Raw genomic sequence first — 22,631 nt, 5'->3', positions numbered from 1 at the left:
ATTGAGAAAAATTCACAAGTTTGACAAGATACACCTGAAGAAGGTCGGGGCTTACATCTAGCGAAACGTTGTGTAAATAACACTCAAGATGAGAACAGTAGTCCGAATAATCGAAATAATATGACATCAATCCTCATCATCATCAAAAAAAAAAAAAAAATAAATAAATAAATAAAAACGGAAACGAACAATCCGAATAATATGGAGAATAATCTTATTAAACAAAACGATAGATTAAGTTCCTTTTAATCATAAAAAAAGTTGTATAACTTATTACTTGTATATCTTCCGTTAAAAATGAACAAGAAAATATACTCTGCTAGTGTATTTCCATATTCGTATAAAATAAAGCCTCAATAATAAAGAAATAAAAAACGTCTCGATCTGGATGTTTTCAAAACAAAAAAATTAACTTATATCGATTGATACATTTTTAGGGGATAAAGAAAGAAAGCGTCTCATTATGAAAATAGAGTGAAGGATTTTTTCCTGAATCCATTTCAAATGGTATGTGGTGGGTGTCATACTTGCTGTATGCTTTTTCTTTGCATCTAAACACTTTTTTGCTCAGCAGATTTTCATTTTTCTGTAACATACGCCCACACACTCTCTCCCCCCTCTCTCTCTCTCTCTCTCTCTCTATATATATATATATATATATATATATATAGTAAGTTATGAAAATATATATGGCAATTAAGCTACACAGAATATTCCGCGTTTCATTGTCGTAAGAATTCGGGAAGACGAGAATGAAACATGGAATAATCTGTGTAGCTTAATTGCCATATATATTTTCATAACTTACTACCTAGCTCTACATATGTATCGAGCACTGTTGAAATAAATACTGTAAAATTTACACATAAAATTATATCTTTGTATATTAATTTATGTGATAAAATGAAGTAATCATATATATACACCAAATGTTCCCCATTTTCTTTTCTTACTCTTTCTCATATTTATATGAGGATATATCATTCCTCACTCATTATTTCACGAGGTCTCCCCCCCTTTAATCATATCCATTATATATTCCCCCCCTTTAATCATATCCATTATATATTTTCCCCCTTTAATCATATCCATTATATATTCCCCCCCTTTAATCATATCCATTATATATTTTCCCCCTTTAATCATATCCATTATATATTTCCCCCCCTTTAATCATATCCATTATATATTTTCCCCCTTTAATCATATCCATTATATATTCCCCCCCTTTAATCATATCCATTATATATTTTCTCCCTTTAATCATATCCATTATATATTCCCCCCCTTTAATCATATCCATTATATATTTTCCCCCTTTAATCATATCCATTATATATTCCCCCCCCTTTAATCATATCCATTATATATTCCCCCCTTTAATCATATCCATTATATATTCCCCCCTTTAATCATATCCATTATATATTTTCCCCCTTTAATCATATCCATTATATATTCCCCCCCTTTAATCATATCCATTATATATTCCCCCCCCCTTTAATCATATCCATTATATATTCCGCCCCTTTAATCATATCCATTATATATTTCCCCCCCTTTAATCATATCCATTATATATTCCCCCCCCCCTTTAATCATATCCATTATATATTTTCCCCCTTTAATCATATCCATTATATATTCCCCCCCTTTAATCATATCCATTATATATTCCCCCCCTTTAATCATATCCATTATATATTTTCCCCCTTTAATCATATCCATTATATATTCCCCCCCCCTTTAATCATATCCATTATATATTTTCCCCCTTTAATCATAACCATTATATATTCCCCCCCTTTAATCATAACCATTATATATTCCCCCCTTTAATCATAACCATTACATATTCCCCCCCCCTTTAATCATAACCATTATATATTCCCCCCCCCACACACACACACACTTTTTTCTCTTCTCCCTTTCCTTTCTCCCTGTACATAGTTAATTTATGGTAATTGTAAATATGTCCTTCTCATTTTCACCTTATTTTTAATTTCTTCCCCCTATTTTCTTTTTAAAAATCAAAATGCTATCGTTCGCTCCCTGATGAGGATGGTGAAAGACGTCTCGGGTTAAAAAGAACTCTTCTCTGTCATATATACATATATATATATTAGTTTATATTAAAGGGAGAAAGTAGCAATCCTAGTTGAAGTCAGTGTCCCTAATGATGCAGGCTTAAATAGAGCTGAGAGGGAGAACATGACGAAATAATGTGATCATATGTACGACATGAAAAGAAATTGGAATCTTAAGAAACCTTCATCATTCGAGTAAATAAGACTGGACATAAGAAACCTGGATTTAGAACAGATTTAGTCTCTGGAGTCGCAAGGTGTAAGCAAGACCATACAAATGTATAAACCTGGTCAGAGAGCTGAAAGGAATATGAAATATCAAGAGAGTATACTATAAACTTACATTACAAATTAGGTATTACCTACCTAGAAAAGCCTTTGACAGGGTTGGAAGCAAGCATGCTGGGAGTTGGGACATTTAGATGAGACGATAATTAAAGTGCCCCCACCTATCTCTGAACAGTAATAAAAGAAACGCTATTCAACATTTATTACTGAAATTTAGAGGATACGTAAGACATAGTTTGAAATTTATTTGTACAAAATAAGTTGGATTTTTTTTTTTTTTTTTTTTTTTTTTTTTACACAGTGATCACCACTTATCAAGGCCCGGAAGCCACTCAGGGATAAGGGTTATTGCAAGTACATCACGTTAGTGAGGAGATTTTATGAAGTGTTTAATTAGGGGGGCGGTTCATTAGGAATTTGTTAACATTAGACTTGAAGACATCCAAGTTGTAGTCCGGAGGGAAGCAGGCAGACGGAACAGAGTTCCACAGGCGTGCAGTTCTAAGAAAGAAGCTTTGCTCATGAAATCCGCGTTTTGATTTAGGCACAGATATAGAGTGGGGGAAATTTTTTACAGTGGATTCAGCTAGACGGGTGTTTTTCGTGAAAGTTTGGCGAGGGGGGACCAGGGATTGGAGTTCAGACGAGCACCTGCCATGAAAATAACGATAAAACAAGAAATTGTTTCAGACAAGGCATAAAACCACTTGATGTAAGGAAGTGAAAAACAAAAATTACATCAAGGTCAGACACCAGACAACGATGAGTTTTAGATGGATAGATTCTGACTCGGAAAACAATTTTTTGCCTTTTGTCAGAAACGTCGCTCATGGAATGTGAGGATTAAAGGACTAAGTAAGGGAAGTGAAATTGCAGAAAGGATTGTGCATTTTGTTACAGATTTCACTTTTTTCTAGACGAGGAGGGCTTTCCCTATACCAAATGATACTCAACTAAATAATAATAATGATGAGGGCGTTGATATCTGAAAAATTTAAATCAAAAAAAAAAAAAAAAAAGTTGGTTTGATTATATTTGAATAATTCAAATTTCTATATAGCAACCATGTTTTCTTATATTCTTTTTTTCCAAAGGAGTCACCACTTCTCAAGACCCAGAGGCTACTCGAGGATAAGGGTTAATGAGTGTACAATAGTCAATGGGACAATATCGTAGTAATCGTTAATAGTAAAAATTTGGTAAGTTGGATTATTTAAGAGGGACGGCTCATCAAGAACTTGTTTATGTGGGACTAGAAGACAACAATATTGCAGTCAGCTGGAAAGCTGGGAGAGGCTACCACAGGCGTGCGGTTCTAACAAAGATGTTTTGTTCATGGAATCTACGTTTAGGTTTAGGCACAGATAAAGAGTGGGGGAAATTAGTGATAGTGTTTTCAGATAAACGAGTGTTTTTCATGAAAATTTGGCGAGGAGGGACCATAGATTGGAGCTCAGACGATTGATTATAAACAAAACAAATACAATTTTTTTACTTCAATTGTTCGACCGTTCTTAACAATGACTGTCAGCCCAATATCATTTTAACATCCTGCAAATCGGCTTCAACTTAAAAAAAAAAGTATTTAACTCTTATGAGGGTATTTATTGCCGAAAAATTCAAGATCAAATTTTTTTAAAATTTGCATTGTATAGCTTTCTAAAAGTTTTATTTTTCAATAATCCACATTTCTAATCAGAATAATATTAATATTTCTGAAAAATTAAATAAATGTGGCCAATCGGGTTTGAATTTTAAATCTGACTGACATTTGCAATGTACAGGCAGTATAACAAATAAAAAAATAAACAAAATTATCTTCTATGAAAAAAAAAAAAACAATGACAAGCTAAGGCTATTTCATGTCCGTATATTCGTTATCACCATCTCCCCTTTCCCCTTCTTTTTTTTTTTTTTTTTTTTTTTCTAAATAAGATCACTTGAAAGATGCAATGCAAGGAAGCAATTTTTTTAATTTAATTCAATGTTGTATCGTTGAACATGAAATTACAACTAAAATACACTTCCTTATCCTTGGAGTCAAGATCAAAGAAGGGTAAATGTGGTATTTTGGTGACAGTGGAATAAAAGTGATAGACAACTGCTGAAAGAACAAAAGGGAGGCTACATATGTACAAATACGAGTAGGCTAGCACGTATTTAACTTTTGATTTTTTTTATGGAGAATAAATTTTTCAAAGTGCAGTGTCTATTTCGTCCAAAGATTACACAATAATATCGTGGGGGTCTGCTTTTGCGCAAGACGTTCATAGATTGGAAATATTTTTTAAGCACGACACAATATACAACAGATGAGGAATACAATCGTGGAATTTCCATGGATCTCGCTTGTAAAACATAAATAAAATAATGTATTCGAGCATGGCCTACATAAATAGAGAGCCTTCCCACTAAAGTCACATAAGCTGAGGCGTCACAAATAAGGTATAATGGCCACGGTTAGACGATAGATGACTATTACAAGAGAGTTATTGTAAAACGGGTGCATTTTTACATTAATAATTAGATACGCTTAAAAAACACTTCAGTACAGTATTTTACCGACAAAAATGCTCTCTTTTAATTGTATGTGTCCAAATATAAAATAATTTGTATTTCAGGAAAAAATAATAGTCACTTTTGGACCAGTCTTATAAATCCTTCGGCAATTTCTTTGAGAATTGAAACAGTAAACGAATGTTCTTGTAATCGTCCTCTATTGTACTTTATTCTGCGATGGCAACAGGTTACGTCACTTTAGTGGAACGGCTATTTACATAGGCAACGCTCGAGTAGGTTAATATGCGTGGTCGCCCAAATTTGATTTTGTTTGTTTGTTTTTATATCAGATCAATATACAACATAATCACGTCGACACACCGCCCCCGCCCCACAGATCACCGAAGTTAAGCAACAATGAGGCTGGCCAGTATCAGATGGGTGACCATTTGGGAAGTCTATGCGCTGTATGTACCGCGCCAAGACATAGAAATTTCCAGGTTGGTAACAAGGGGCGCATTTAATGCAGTAGGAGAGATACACCCTCAGTCTTCATTAAGACATGCATCTAGAAGGAAAACTCTGATGTAAAACCTGAGGTCTACTGTCTGCTCTGTCTTATGGCAGCCATTGCACCGACTAAGATAAGCAGTTGCACCAAAAAGTGTGGTTGGTCCTGCACAAAGCCTTCACTACTATAAACAAATCATGTGTGTGGATTTCTGAGAAACTTAGTTGTTGTGGCGGACCTCATACGTTAGAATCGACTGGAGAACCACCATCATCATCATCATAATAATAAACCTTTTTGGGGTTATTTATGGTTAAAGGACAATGCCTCTTATATACTATGAATTGAACGCAAGTTGCTACTCTATGTATATGTGAGAGAAAGTGAGATCAAGTTTCATAGTCTTTGCATTATTAGACCACAATAGATCTACTAGGGAGTGAACTCGGCGTAGCCAATTCCATAGGCACCAATTGTATCCATTATCCTAATCATGCACACTCTCTGCATTATGAAGAGATCATGCAGACGTCAATACTCACATACATATACATGCATTCTCCTATGTATAGAATTTCCACATCTTCACAAAGATCACAACGTTGACACATTCACAGACATCACTACACGCCGGAAATAAGCAGGTGTTTAACCTCAGAACTTTTTTATACTTTTAATTATATATAAAAAAATATGCATGGCTGCTAATTTTTTTTTTCTTTTTTTTTTTTTGGCTGTTGCTGTTCCCGGTGGAATGGAAGAGCGCATATCCTCATCTCTACTTTTTTGCCCAAAAGCATGCATCCATCGACAATGCATTAAATGTGGAAGACATTTTGATTCTCCACAGAATTTTTCCGTGTGTATATATATATATATATATAAATATATATATATAAATCTAGATTAAGAATATATTTATAGTATAAAAATCCAGAGAATATCCACCGGATTTATATAATGGTGCTAAAAAATTAATACAGCTATTTATATTAATATTTATTTATACAGAAATATACAAGTTTGTACATATCGCTATGGATAATTATTAATATAAGAAATGGTTGTGTGATTCTAACAAGATAAAAATATATATTTGAAAGAGTGTAGCCAGCAACAATTGTCACTTATTAAGACTTATCATTTTGTAATGTTTTTAAATATTAAAAAAGGATAAGTCTTAAAAACCGATAATTGTTGCTGGCTACACTCTTTCAAATATATATTTTTTCCACGCAAACTCATCAGAAGAATAAAAACTCATCATATATATAGTTAATGAGTTCTTATTCTTCTGATGAGTTTGGGTGGGAAATACTCAAAAATGCTAAGATGAACATCTTAGAATTTGAAATATATACTTTTTGTCATTTATTTATAGATACTGTCTAGTTAGAATCTTAACATTAGCATACATCGAGCTTTATAAATAAAAGGATTGGTATAAACAAGTGGTGAAACTGAATTAGGATATTTTCCATGTACATTATATATACATATACATATATATATATATATTCTTGGGTGTTTTTCGACCTTTAAAATTATAAGAAAGAGAAAACTGTTAATTTCACGTCCTTTGTTAGAAAACTCGTTGTTTGTAAGTCAATTAATCCTAAGTTTGATTTCAATAATTTACGCTCATCTTATTGTAGGAATCATCAGTTGTTTATCATGAGAAACTGTTGTGGGGTTTAAAAACAAAACCGTATTTTGACCCATGGCTCCCCACCAGTATTGATCAGACATCACAATCCTTAAGAAAACAAACAAACAAAAAATACATTCCGGATATGTACAAGAATATAATAGATAATATCAATAAATTTTATGGTGAATATTTGCAAGCAGGAAATAAAATCAGATTTACCCGGCAAGAAAGTGCTCACGGAGAGCAGAGCAAAAGGGAGTACAGTTACGAATACAGGTAATCAAACGAATTACTACTCTGCATGACTAGAGCAGTATGCATATACTAGCAAGAATGTGCTCCATTCGATTACATATTTTGGCCAGCCTAAGGGAATAGTATTATAGTGAACAAGCAAATATAACAGACTTGCAAAGGAGGAGCCAGTGACTGATAGGAGTATTTCATGACTATCCCGTCCTCCCCCCCCCACCGAAAAAAGAGTTTATGTCTGGGAGGTGGATGTCATGATCACAGAACACACACTATACTACCTCTCAAAATAAAGGAGAAGATTATGCCTAGGAGGATGGTATCATAAGGAACAAACATATTTTATACTGACCTTCAAAAAGAGGGATTAATGCCTGAGAGAAATGTATCATATCATATTCTACACTAATCTTGGAGAGGGGGAAAAAGGTGGTAATGTCTGGAAGGATTTTAGGTACTTCTGCAGCTACTAAGCCAAGCTTTCTACAAAATTTCTTGAGTGTGCTTGGCCGCTGACGGGAATAACTTTCTCATGCCAGATGTCCTGCATATCAATGATGTGCCTTATGGTCGGGTTAGTAATTTTGAATGGATATATGGACCTATTAATAAGATTTAAATAAATATGGTGTATTGGTAGTTTTCTCTATACAATGATGTTTGGGGTAATTATTGTGGCAAAGGCATTTATATGTATATATATATATAAACTTATTTTTTTTTAATTTTTATTCGGGTAGTTAATTCTTTCTCTAATACTATATGTATATATTTAATAGGTTAATATATTTAGTTCTAGGGTTGGATCTTTAGACTATAGACATAGTTACGATATAGAAATGAATGCATAAATAGCATATATTTATTTTTGTAGAGCATTCAGTTCATATAGTTTCCTGGTCAGAGTATTAAGTTATCATTTGGGGTTAATTGTGTGGTTGGTTTCCTAATGTAGCGTTGTTTTTCGATAATTCCTGTAGGTACATATCAACATTCAATTAAAGGCATGCACTACCCAGAGACTATTTTAGTTAAACGTTTCTGGATTTTTATATATTAAGTATGTAAAGTGCACTCACCTTAATATAATTGTTGGCAAAATGTGTAACTGCTCAGTTAGTTTGGTATAAACAGCGGACGATTGAGATGGAGCTGGAGGGTAACTAGGCGATGGTCCTTACCTTAAAATTAGCTAAGTTGCTTTATGTTAGCGCCTTCTTCCATGATTAGGTGAGTGCTCTTATTAATTAGGGGTGTGTTGGTTTATAGTGAGTATAGTTATTAATTAGTGGTGCATCGGGACCACTTTGTATTCAATTTCCTTTTACCTTGGTTAATTTATTAATTACTTAAGATATTGGGAGTGAGGGGTTATGTGTTTACGGTTACTACTGAGGGGGGGTCACTATTAGTTTTAAATAAATGCATTCGACATCATGGATTACTACCGATCGATCACAAATGAGCTCTTCATGAAGGTTATTGAGCTTGCCAAAAACTCCACCTATGTCTCGGAGAGTGATATAGATATAATCATAAAGAGCTGCAGTACAGTACTTATCAGCAACAGGGAGCAATGGACAAAAAATAAGCAAAATAGCTTCTTTGATTTAGCAATGGGATCCCTGGACTCGGCAGAAGCCACCGACCTAGTTGGATTATTTATTGCATCACCAAAGATAATGACGCAAATATTGAGGATATAGTCATATTCAGGGACGACAGCCTGATGATAGTTAAAAACGCCACAAGCATAAAGTGTGATGGACTCAAAAGAACAATACATAATGTTATGGTAATTTGGGTCTCAAATGGAAAATTCTAGCAACATTAAACAAGTAAACTTTCTGGACATCACCTTTGATTTAGCTACCAATACCTACAAACCATACACTAAGGAAAACACAAACCCTACATATATGCACCAGCGTTCTAAACACCCACCCTCTATCAATAAGCACATACCTAAATCAATCGAATGATGAGAGGTGTAGGAGGAGTAAGGAAATCAAGACATCGGTGTTGATTGGCCAAATAAAGAATTTCATGGATAAGAACCGTCGTGTGTCTATAGAGACAATAAGTGCACAGTTTGATGTCAGTGTGGGAACTGTACACACAATTATTTGCAAGGAACTGGAAATGTGGAAAATTTATGCGGTTTGTTCCAAGAGTGCTTAGAGAAAATCAGAAAAGCATTGTCATACCAGCAGGGAGATGGTCGAGCTGATCAATTTAGATCCCACAGTTCTTGATGCTCTGATGACCTGCAATGAAAGCTGGATCTACTGCTATGGCCCACAGACCAAGAGACAGAGTTCCCAGTGGAGCATGCTAACTTTCCCAGATTCAAGAAGGTCAGACAGAGCAAATCCACCCAGAAACTTATGATGATCCCTTTTTTTTGATAGTATGGCAGACAGTCGATAAGGAATACTATATTGAAGTTTTAATGGAGTTCAGGAAGAGATTATGTCAGAAGAGGTTAGTATTCTTCAAATCGAGTCGGTGGCATTTCCAACTCCATCCTTGTCACAGACTATTTGACCAAGATAGGCAAGACAGTGCCTCACCCTCCCTATAGTTCAGACCTTGTTCGCTGTGACTTTTAGTTATTTCCTAAGCTCAAGGAAAACTTTAGAGACTGTCATTATGAAACAATTGAGGAGATGAAAGAGGTTGTGACGAGGGTCATTCACGTGTTCACACAAGAGCGCTTTTGATGGAGCTTTTTTTAGAAAATGTTAGAATGGCACAACAAGTGCATTGCAGCCGAAGGAGATTACTTCGAAGGGGACTAGAGTTTTATGTATGTAGTATCGATAAAAGTGCCCATACAAAAAAGCCTGGAAACTTATTGGAGGCACCTTGTAAATATGAAATCTGTGTAAATTAAAATATCATTTAAGCATATTTAGAACCGGGCAACACCGGGCGCCCCTGCCAGTATGTGTATAATATATATATATATATAGTATTTCAAAACATTATGTCATATCATGGAATTAAATAAGCGTAGGTCGTTCTGGTGTTAATGCAGTTAGGATAGGTGGAAAAAAAAAACTGCTTTTATTTCGGTAGATGAATTGGAATATTTTGTATTCATATGGATATTGAATCTCTTGAAGTGAAAGCTGATAGAGAAGAGCAAGTCAAACAAAGAGTGTAGAAAAGTATGGTTTGATGAAGGAGGAGAGGTGGGACAATAAGCTTGCGTATATCCGGCGGTAGTCACATTGATACACTGGTTTCACCAAAGTTAAGCAACGTTAAGTCTAATCAGGACTAAATGAGTGACCATCTGGAAATACTAAATGTTGTAGGTAGAAGGATGGTAACGACTACACCGGCCTCTAATGCTGCTAAAACTTGCAGACTAACAGTAGCAAATAGAGATTATTCTCTCCATAATGTTTGCCTTTCTCAATGGCTGTGGAAAGACTGGAGGTGAGATGATATCACATCGACACAGTTTTTATGATGACGATGATGATGATACTACTACTACTACTACTACTACTACACATGACGGCAACTCATTAGATGAACATGATCATCTAATATACAGTATAATCAGATTTACACACCAGTCACCATGAGATCACTGAAGTTAAGCCACGTCGAGCCTGGTAATTAGTGACCATTTGGGAATTCCAGGTGTTGTATGTCTTCTCCGCTTATCTCGGCATTGTTTTCAGTCATCTAGCACTTCTTGCAACTGATCAGTGCTGATTCAGGAGAGGTGTGGATTGGGCTTGCGCAACCCTTGCCTCACAATTAAATGCGCAGCTATCCTTACAGGGGGTACCCATTGTCTCTTGAAACTGAGCGGAGGCATTGTCATTACTAATTAAATAAATTGAAAGCAATGTTTAATTTGGGAAGAATTTCCGATGGGTAGCTGATCTGTACAAATCCTGGAGATGTAAAGAGTATTCGGTAGGTAGCTGATCTGTATAGGTCTTGCATTTTAAAATTTTGCAGGCAAAAAGCTAAGATCAAGACAAAAAATTATATGTGGGAATTCTAAAATATTGAAAATTGTTTATGGATCAATTCCGGTTTCTAATAGTTTTCTAGCAGAATATGGATCTATTTAATTAGTCAGTTGAAATTACTTAATATTTTAAAGACACTCATCTAGAAAGAAAGTTCTAATAAACATGTGCTTCCAATACAATAACACACCTATGTATACATATTCTCTACTCTATCATAAAGACCAATGTGCACTTGTTTGTAAATAAATAAATATAAGTTCATTCCATCACATAAGTTATTGGGTAAAAAAAACCCAAAAAACTACTGGATGAAAAGATTTTAAGTGTTTAAAGAAAGCCAATAGCAACACTGACAACCTACTCTCTTGCTTTTGAAATGAATTTGGAAAGAAATCATTCACTCTATTTCCATAATGAGACATTTTTTTTTTTTTTTTTCTATAATGCCAATGTCTGTAAGTAAAATATTCCAAGTTTCTTGAATCATAGCTTCATATATAACAAATATTGCAACAACCATCCTCTCAGTGGGAACACATTTCAACGACTGCAATTGAAAACAAAGCCACCTGTAGGTGATTCGTGATGCTTTAGGGCAGGATCCTGGTAGCTGAGCGATTCTTCCTCCTCGGCCCTTATTTTAGCTAAACAGGAGGATGGAGAGGTCTGATCTGATCAGTCGGCTGGTTATGTCACGCCTTAAGATTTATCAGTTCATTCTAAATCATAATATTCAATCGGATTCTTCTACAAAATAAAAACATTTTCCTTTTTTTTTCCTCAAAAAGAAGGCAGTGGCTAAGGGTTAATCATGTTAAGAACTAAAAGAGCAATGCCCCTATCGATTGTGTAAAATTATTTCCTAACAAAAATGTGTTCTGGTATTTTCTAAGAATAATGATGGCACATTTTAAAATTACTTTCTAAAAGTAATGTTTTCTAGGAAAAATGTCTCCTGAAAGCAATGTATTTTATTATTGTAAAAAGAATACATCCTAATATTGTAAAAGCAATGCATTTTAATATTGTAAAAGCAATGCATTTAAATATTGTAAAAGCAATGCATTTAAATATTGTAAAAGCAATGCATTTTAATATTGTAAAAGCAATGCATTCTAATATTGTGAAAGCAATGCATTTTAATATTATAAAAGCAATGCATTTTAATATTGTAAAAGCAATGCATTTTAATATTGTAAAAGCAATGCATTTTAATATTGTAAAAGCAATGCATTTTAATATTGTAAAAGCAATGCATGCTAATATTGTAAAAGCAATGCATTTTAATATTGTAAAAGCAATGCATTTTAATATTGTAAAAGCAATGCATGCTAATATTGTAAAAGCAATGCATGCTAATATTGTAAAAGCAATGCATTTTAATATTGTAAAAGCAATGCATTTTAATATTGTAAAAGCAATGCATTTTAATATTGTAAAAGCAATGCATTTTAATATTGTAAAAGCAATGCATTTAAATATTGTAAAAGCAATGCATTTAAATATTGTAAAAGCAATGCATTTTAATATTGTAAAAGCAATGCATTCTAATATTGTGAAAGCAATGCATTTTAATATTATAAAAGCAATGCATTTTAATATTGTAAAAGCAATGCATTTTAATATTGTAAAAGCAATGCATTCTAATATTGTGAAAGCAATGCATTTTAATATTATAAAAGCAATGCATTTTAATATTGTAAAAGCAATGCATTTTAATATTGTAAAAGCAATGCATTTTAATATTGTAAAAGCAATGCATTTTAATATTGTAAAAGCAATGCATGCTAATATTGTAAAAGCAATGCATTTTAATATTGTAAAAGCAATGCATTTTAATATTGTAAAAGCAATGCATGCTAATATTGTAAAAGCAATGCATGCTAATATTGTAAAAGCAATGCATTTTAATATTGTAAAAGCAATGCATTTTAATATTGTAAAAGCAATGCATTTTAATATTGTAAAAGCAATGCATTTTAATATTGTAAAAGCAATGCATTTTAATATTGTAAAAGCAATGCATTTTAATATTGTAAAAGCAATGCATTTAAATATTGTAAAAGCAATGCATTTAAATATTGTAAAAGCAATGCATTCTAATATTGTGAAAGCAATGCATTTTAATATTATAAAAGCAATGCATTTTAATATTGTAAAAGCAATGCATTTTAATATTGTAAAAGCAATGCATTTTAATATTGTAAAAGCAATGCATTTAAATATTGTAAAAGCAATGCATTTAAATATTGTAAAAGCAATGCATTTTAATATTGTAAAAGCAATGCATGCTAATATTGTAAAAGCAATGCATGCTAATATTGTAAAAGCAATGCATTTTAATATTGTAAAAGCAATGCATTTAAATATTGTAAAAGCAATGCATTTTAATATTGTAAAAGCAATGCATTTTAATATTGTAAAAGCAATGCATGCTAATATTGTAAAAGCAATGCATGCTAATATTGTAAAAGCAATGCATTTTAATATTGTAAAAGCAATGCATTCTAATATTGTGAAAGCAATGCATTTTAATATTGTAAAAGCAATGCATTCTAATATTGTAAAAGCAATGCATTTTAATATTGTAAAAGCAATGCATTTTAATATTGTAAAAGCAATGCATGCTAATATTGTGAAAGCAATGCATTTTAATATTGTAAAAGCAATGCATTCTAATATTGTGAAAGCAATGCATTTTAATATTGTAAAAGCAATGCATTTAAATATTGTAAAAGCAATGCATTTTAATATTGTAAAAGCAATGCATTTTAATATTGTAAAAGCAATGCATTCTAATATTGTAAAAGCAATGCATTTTAATATTGTAAAAGCAATGCATTTAAATATTGTAAAAGCAATGCATTTAAATATTGTAAAAGCAATGCATTTTAATATTGTAAAAGCAATGCATTCTAATATTGTGAAAGCAATGCATTTTAATATTATAAAAGCAATGCATTTTAATATTGTAAAAGCAATGCATTTTAATATTGTAAAAGCAATGCATTTTAATATTGTAAAAGCAATGCATTTTAATATTGTAAAAGCAATGCATTTAAATATTGTAAAAGCAATGCATTTAAATATTGTAAAAGCAATGCATGCTAATATTGTAAAAGCAATGCATGCTAATATTGTAAAAGCAATGCATGCTAATATTGTAAAAGCAATGCATTTTAATATTGTAAAAGCAATGCATGCTAATATTGTAAAAGCAATGCATTTTAATATTGTAAAAGCAATGCATTTTAATATTGTAAAAGCAATGCATGCTAATATTGTAAAAGCAATGCATGCTAATATTGTAAAAGCAATGCATGCTAATATTGTAAAAGCAATGCATTTTAATATTGTAAAAGCAATGCATGCTAATATTGTAAAAGCAATGCATTTTAATATTGTAAAAGCAATGCATTTTAATATTGTAAAAGCAATGCATGCTAATATTGTAAAAGCAATGCATGCTAATATTGTAAAAGCAATGCATTTTAATATTGTAAAAGCAATGCATTTTAATATTGTAAAAGCAATGCATTTTAATATTGTAAAAGCAATGCATTTTAATATTGTAAAAGCAATGCATTTTAATATTGTAAAAGCAATGCATTTTAATATTGTAAAAGCAATGCATTTTAATATTGTAAAAGCAATGCATTTTAATATTGTAAAAGCAATGCATGCTAATATTGTAAAAGCAATGCATGCTAATATTGTAAAAGCAATGCATGCTAATATTGTAAAAGCAATGCATGCTAATATTGTAAAAACAATGTATTCGATTATTTTAAAAGCAATGCATTTTAATATTGTAAAATTCTTAGAATATAAAATAAGTATCTTACCTTTAGCAATTGTATTTGACACTAGCTTGGGATGCCTGGCCTTGCTGAGTGATAAAATATCACAAATATATTTAAATTCTTGCTTATTTCCTATTTATTATCGCAGAGCCAATTATCTATCGGATATTATATTGTACCTAATATATAGTACTGATTTCAAAAGTTAAAAAAAAAAAAAGATGACTCGAGTGCCATCAGTTAGAATCAAAACCAAAACATTTAGCACTCACACCACGTTTCCTACTGATGTAACTATCAGGAGATGGTTAAAAACAATTAAACAACTTGAAGAAGTAAATTGAATGTGAATATGCGCAGAAAGAAGTAGAAATATGTCAGCAAGTTGAAAGAAACAGTTTGCAATTCATACCAATATGCTTGTACGTGTTATTCATCCATCCAAATAAAGATTTTTGCTTGTTATAAATCATTATTGGTGTATGATTATTTCTTGTTAATTTCAGTGTTATGTGACCAGTAGTTTAAGAGTTTATCGGTTAAATATTTATACTTATCGAAGACATTCCGATACAAAACCTATCTAAGAACACTGCCAGATACATGAAGTACATTTGTGTGAAACTTCATAAAAGTCGGCCAAGCTGTTTAGGAGTTCATAGGGAACGAACTCAAATACACAGAGACAAAGTTCGTTTTATATAATAGATAGATAGATAGTTGGTTGGTTGGTTGTTTTTGTTTTACGGCATATCAACACTTTTCGGGTTATTTAATGCCGAATCCAAAGATTCGGAAGAAAAAATTTTTTTAATAGAATATATTTGTTGTTTTCACGTCAGTTTCTATTTAACCCATAGTTGGGACCCTAACAGGTACTACTACTCCGGGTCAGAGTGGACCTGGAAGCAATGGTAATTAAAGGGTGGCTCCACACTCCCCAAAGCCCACAAGCTGGGGCCTCACCACTGGATATAGTTTAAGGTCATATCCAGGACCCCCATTGAGGGACTTTTACCCTCTGCAGGGGGGGGGGGCAGTCGACGTATTCTAATGCCCCACCGACAGGGCCAAATCATTATTGGTGTATGATTTTTTCTTGTTAATTTCAGTGTTATGTGACCAGTAGTTTAAGAGTTTATCAGTTAAATAGTTATCCACACACACACATACACACGAGTGGACATACACAGACTGTTGTATTTATTCGACATTAAATAGTCCATAGTTGATCGATATGACATAAGACAAGCCAAAAATAATTACAGATGGCCAATTCCTGAAAAGTCCATACTGAACTAAAACCACATGCAGCTTGAACAAGATTAAAATGACTCACGCCAACAAAATTAATTGGTCAAGGGACGAGCAGATGCTGAAGATGTTCATGTGTATGTACCTACCTTGTTTGTATAGGAACAAAGATGTAGAAACACTAAGGTTACAAATCTGGTACAGTGTTAGCTCATTGCTTAGTATTTTAAAGACACTCATCTAGAAAGAAAGTTCTAATGAACATGCGCTTCCAATACAATAACACACATATGCACTCATATTCTCTACTCTATCATAAAGACCAATGTGCACTTATTTGTATATAAATAAATATAAATTCATTCTAATCGCATAAGTTATCGAGTAAAAAAAAATGCTGGGTGAAAAGATTAAGTGTTTAGGACGTAGATTCCATGAACAATGCTTCTTTCTTCCGTTTTTTTTTTTTTGTTTCCCAGCTGATTACAGCTTGGTTGTCTTCAAGTCCAACATAAACAAATTCCTAATGAACCGCCCTCTTATATAATCTAATTTATCAAATTTCCATTGCTAACGACTACTACGATATTATCCCACTGATTACTGTACACTAAATAACCCTTATCCTCGAGTGGCATCAGGGCCTTGATAAGACTTATGTAAAAAAAAAAAATTGAAAAAAAGAGGGGAGGGGAAGCAAATAATAACGCTGACAACCTGCTCTTCTGCCTTTGAAATGAATTTGGAAAGAAATCATTCTCTATTTCCATAATGAAACATTTTCTTTCTTTTTTTTTCTATAATGATTTATACGTTTTCTTTTTCTTTCTTTTTTTTTCTATAATGATTTATACGTTTTCTTTTCTTTCTTTCTTTTTTTTTCTATAATGATTTATACGTTTTCTTTTCTTTCTTTCTTTTTTTTTCTATAATGATTTATACGTTTTCTTTTCTTTCTTTTTTTTTCTATAATGATTTATACGTTTTCTTTTCTTTCTTTTTTTTTTCTATAATGATTTATACGTTTTCTTTTCTTTCTTTTTTTTTTCTATAATGATTTATACGTTTTCTTTTCTTTCTTTCTTTTTTTTTCTATAATGATTTATACGTTTTCTTTTCTTTCTTTTTTTTTTTTTTTTACACTTTTTAGTTTGTGATCTTTTTCTTTCTTTTTTTATTTTTTTGTTTTAGTTCACCAATTGAGATGTTATTTCATATGAATTTTAGTGCAAACATTAGCGAAGCATAATTAGTTTTCCCTCATTTTTACAGAGGATGTACACATTAATATGTAGGATGGACCTTCCAAAAGTAATGCCTCCTATTTTTTTTATTTCGCCCAAAATGATCAGAGAGGATTGCAAATTCCATTGTTATGATGATTGAACTTATGCATTTATGATCTTAACAAAGCAACCCTGTCACAAACGTGCGTCAGAAGCAGAGATGCGTTATCGAATTCCTCCATACAGAACAATTTGAACCAATCAAAATCCCTGCATCAGTGCTTGTTGATCGATTACAAAGCTGATGCAGTTGATATCAGCACAGTTAGTAGATGGGTTCATCGATTTCAGAGTGGCGACAAAGTGTAGGTGACAAAGTGTGCTCCAAACTTTTACAAAAGGGGTATTAAAAAAGGCTGGCAAAGGTGCATTGAAAATATTGACTATGTAGAAAAATAAATTCTGGAGCACAAAAGGACGCTCGTTTTAAGGGTGCCATTCCCATCTTCATAGCTCTTGAACATTTTAGGAGGCCTTACTTTTGGAAGACCCCTATGTTTGTGTGTTGTATACGTATATATATATATATATATATATATATATATATATATATATATATATACACAATGATGAGTATTAAGAAAATAAAACCAGAGGGCTCAATTCCATTTGTAAGAGCATTTAGATATTTTTTTTATTTCACAATATAATATGTAATAATTCTATTAACTAACAACTTAACTTGACGTTTAAAAAACGACTCTGGTGTCTAACTCTGTCCCGTGGGGAGGCATTGTAAATAGGAACAAGTTAACTTGACTTAGTAGCTGAAAAGGCAAGGAATTTCTACCCATTAGGCACAATTTTTACCCATATTCCTAAAGTATCAATATTTGATTACACACACACACACACACATCACTAATATATATATATATATATATATATATATATATATATATATATATATATATTAGTGATGGGACGATTCTAATATTTTCCCGATTCTGATACAATTACCGATTCCGATTCTTTTTATTTAACTGTAAGATTGTTAGTTTCCTCGGTTTTCATAAAAACGCATGTTAAATATGCAGCTATTTTTCTAAACGCCAAAATACACTTGTGGAGGAGGATCTATCGATTTAAGATTTACTTGCATTTAAATGTCAATAAATATTTACTATTTTATCAATGTTACCAGCAATGGAAAATTTTACTTTAAACAAAATCAAATAAAAAGGACAAAAGAATCGTTTTGGCATCGGAAAATAGGCATCAATTTTTCTGATTCTGATACCCCCAATGTTCTGCTTTTTATGATTACCGATTATGATTAATTGTTCACACACTAATATATATATATATATATATAAATTGGAGTTTTTGTGTGCATTGATATTTATATTAAAAACCCTTTTTTTTCTATTTATTCAAAACGAAAATACAACTTTGTTATATATATTTGCATTCATCTACAAAAGATCTAGCTAATTTGCATATTCTTTTAAACATTCATTTTAATTAATTCCCTAATAATTTATTCGATTTTCTTATGGAATGATCATCTTTAGTAAACTATTACATGTAATTATATTCATGCAGATATTCTACATGATTTATACTTGCATAATATTTGCCTAAAAAAGTTATAGTAAATACAAACCGCTTTCCATATATGTTTATGTATGCATATATATATTTGTTTTAAGAATTTTGCCTACCAAACTCCTCTGTCAGGCATGAAACTTAATATATAGGATATTCAGACCCATGCGGAACTTTATATTTGGGTTTTAACAAGGGAAAATTGGTGCAAAAGTGTGAAAATTAAAAAAAATGCAATTTATCAGATGATGGTCAAAGACAGCATTACGAATAAGCATGAGTGACGTAATAGCTATAGGTTCACGTTTTAATTTTTAGCCTTGCTTCATAGCTGAGGAATTAACATCAAAGGGAAAAATAAATCGTAAGCTGAGCGCTTTGGTTTCGATTCTTGGTGGTGGTGCACGAGTCATCTTTTTTTTTAACTTTATAAATCATTACTATATATTGGGTATAATATAATATTAATTCTGCATTAATCAAAATATCATATTAAGCGTATTTTACGACCGGGCAATGCCAGGCGACCTGTTAGTATATATTTCATTAAATAAAATATTACGTTTTTTATCTATTAATTCTATTTTCGATCCTTTCCAACTTCCGAATAACAGTTTTGCACTTCCGCCGGAAACTGGCTGATGTAATCACCATGTTTGTCATAAGTCTGAGTACTTTCTAATCTTTCAGGATTCATCTTCAGGGAGAAATTAATCAAACTGGTTTCGAACAATTCATAAAGTTTTTTTTGGTTTTTTTATTGGTTAATTATTTTATTTATCTTTTAGTTTATCCCGGTCGTTTGAACACTACTGATTGTCTTAATAACGTGCCTGCATTTGGCATTTATAGGCGTTAATTTTTCTTAACTCACATGGCGGTTGATGTTGGTAACATCCTGGAAAATGGAGTCAAAGATGGTTTTGTAGCAGGGTTCAAATCTTTCGATCACTTAATATATATATATATATTATTATTATCATTATTTATATACATTATTCAGTGTTATATACATATTTACATATATATTATATCTATTTATCAATCTATCTATACTCCAATACATTCGTTTTTCTTTTGTGTACATTGATATTCATATTAAACCCCCTCTTTTCTATTTATTTAAAAAGAAAATACAACTTTGTTATATATGGGTTGTGGAATGCATTCACTAGCAAAAGATCTAGCTAATTTGCATATTCTTTTAAACATTCATTTTAATTAATTCCCTATTAGTTTTTTCGGTTTTCTTATGGGATGATCATCTAGAGTTAACTATTGAGTGTAATTATATTCATGCAGATATTCTACATGATTTATACTTGCATAATATTTGCGTAAAATCTGTACAGTAAACAAAAAATTGTTTCCATATATATTTATGTATAGGTATATATTTTTGCTTAATCTATTAGTCTATCTATCTATATATCTATACAAGTAAAAGTGTCTGTGTGTGCGTCTGCCTGTATACATTTCCCTACGCAATAACTGTCAATTTTTAGTCTACAGACTCGAAATTTGATATACAGGGTACTGATATTTGGGAAAATCGATGTGATCGGTTTTCGGCCAGAAATTTGGCTGTTAAGTGGTCAAAGTTCAACAATTTGACCTTTGAGAAATCTACCAAACTCCTCCAACAATTTTGGGTCTAAACACTTGAAATTTTAGATTTGGATTCCTTGGGCATGGATTTAAAACAATAAGTGTTAAGGGGTCATAATAGGGTCAAAGTTTAAAAAATTTTTACCTCTGCGGTCTCTACCAAATTACTCAGACAATTTCTGGTCTAAACATTTGAAATTTTACATAAAGGGTATTCAGAGATAGGGCAAGCTTTTTAATCGGTTTGGGTCGAAAATTTTTAGTTACTAATATATAAATGTATGTATGTATGTCTGTTTGCATGTCTGCCCAACACTTTCGACAGAGGCGACGGATTTTCTCAAGATCAGTATCGTTTTGAAGGTCGACCTTGCAGACGACAAATATTGAAAAATTGGCTAAAATTATTAATATTTTCACCTAAAACTTGGAAGTTTTCTAAAGGGGGGGCTTGCTTTTTTCGCCGATATTTTTTAAAGTCATCCTCTCCTTTCGATTGTCTAGCCTAAATTTAAAAATAATGTCACTTCCGGTTTGACGGTGGCCGTAACAATATAGACGTCAGTTTCCCCCCCCCCCCGTTCTTTAATTCTTTTACGGTACAGGTTCGAACATGCCTTCCTACTACCACCTTTTTTTTTGTTTTTTTTGCTCAACATACACATCCAAACACGAGGGCAACGCCGGGCTCAAATGCTAGTATATATATATTATATATATAACATTATTTATTGTATATATTATTTATTATTATATATATATATATATTTATATATATTATATATTATTACTTATATACATTATTTATTTATTGTTATATATATTTATATATCTGTTATATATATAAAAGTGAACGTGTCTTTGTGTCTGTGTACATTTTCCGATGCAATAACTGTCAATTTTCAGTCTACGGACTCGAAATTTGATATACAGGGTACTGAGATTTGGGAAAATCTTTGTAATCCGTTTTCGGACAGCAATTTGGCTGTTATGGGGTCAAAGTTCAACGATTTGACCTTTTAGGACTCTACCAAACTCCTCCAACAATTTTGGGTCTAAACACTTGAAATTTTAGATATAGGTCCTTGGACATGGATCTAACTTAATAACTTGATTTGAGCCCAAAACCATTAGTGTTATGGGGTCATAATAGGGGTCAAAGTTAAAAAAATTGACAGCTTTTTTTTTCTTTTTGCTCAACATACACTTCCAAACACCCGGGTAACGCCGGGCTGAAATGCTAGTATATATATATATATATATATATATATATATATATTCACTCACAAACATAAGTAGTAAAAGTATTGAAGGACAAAGAGTGAGACATCGATTGATGAATCCTGTAATACAAATATATATATATGTGTGTGTATGTATATATATGTATATATCATATATATATATATAATATGTATACATGAGAGAGTGTGTATATATATATATCATATATATAATATGTATATATGAGAGAGTGTGTATATATATATATCATATATATAATATGTATATATGAGAGAGTGTATATATATATATCATATATAATATGTATATATGATATATATTATATATATCATATATATAATATGTATATATGAGAGTATATATATATAATATGTATATATGAAAGAGTATATATATATCATATATAATATGTATATATGAAAGAGTATATATATATCATATATAATATGTATATATGAGAGAGTATATATATATATGTGTGAAAGAGTGTATATATATATATATATATATATGACTACTTCATTTAATCACATAAATTAATATATGAAAGTATAAATTTATGCGTAAACTTTAAGTATTTACTTCAACAGTTCTCAAT

General features: G+C 31.7%; 1 protein-coding gene across 1 annotated transcript in view; it reads right to left on the bottom strand.

The window, feature by feature from the left end:
* The window catches only part of LOC145242521 (protocadherin beta-13-like), a 1,864,148-nt gene that overhangs the window by 113,193 nt on the left and 1,728,324 nt on the right, over positions 1-22,631 (bottom strand). The gene's annotated exons all lie outside the window — the stretch shown is intronic.

The sequence above is a fragment of the Euprymna scolopes genome, chromosome 21 (assembly GCF_053919585.1).
Source record: "Euprymna scolopes isolate OS-2025 chromosome 21, ASM5391958v1, whole genome shotgun sequence".
NCBI lineage: Eukaryota > Metazoa > Mollusca > Cephalopoda > Sepiida > Sepiolidae > Euprymna > Euprymna scolopes.
The sequence above is the reverse complement of the archived record's forward strand: the minus strand, read 5'-3'. Positions and strand labels throughout refer to the sequence as shown.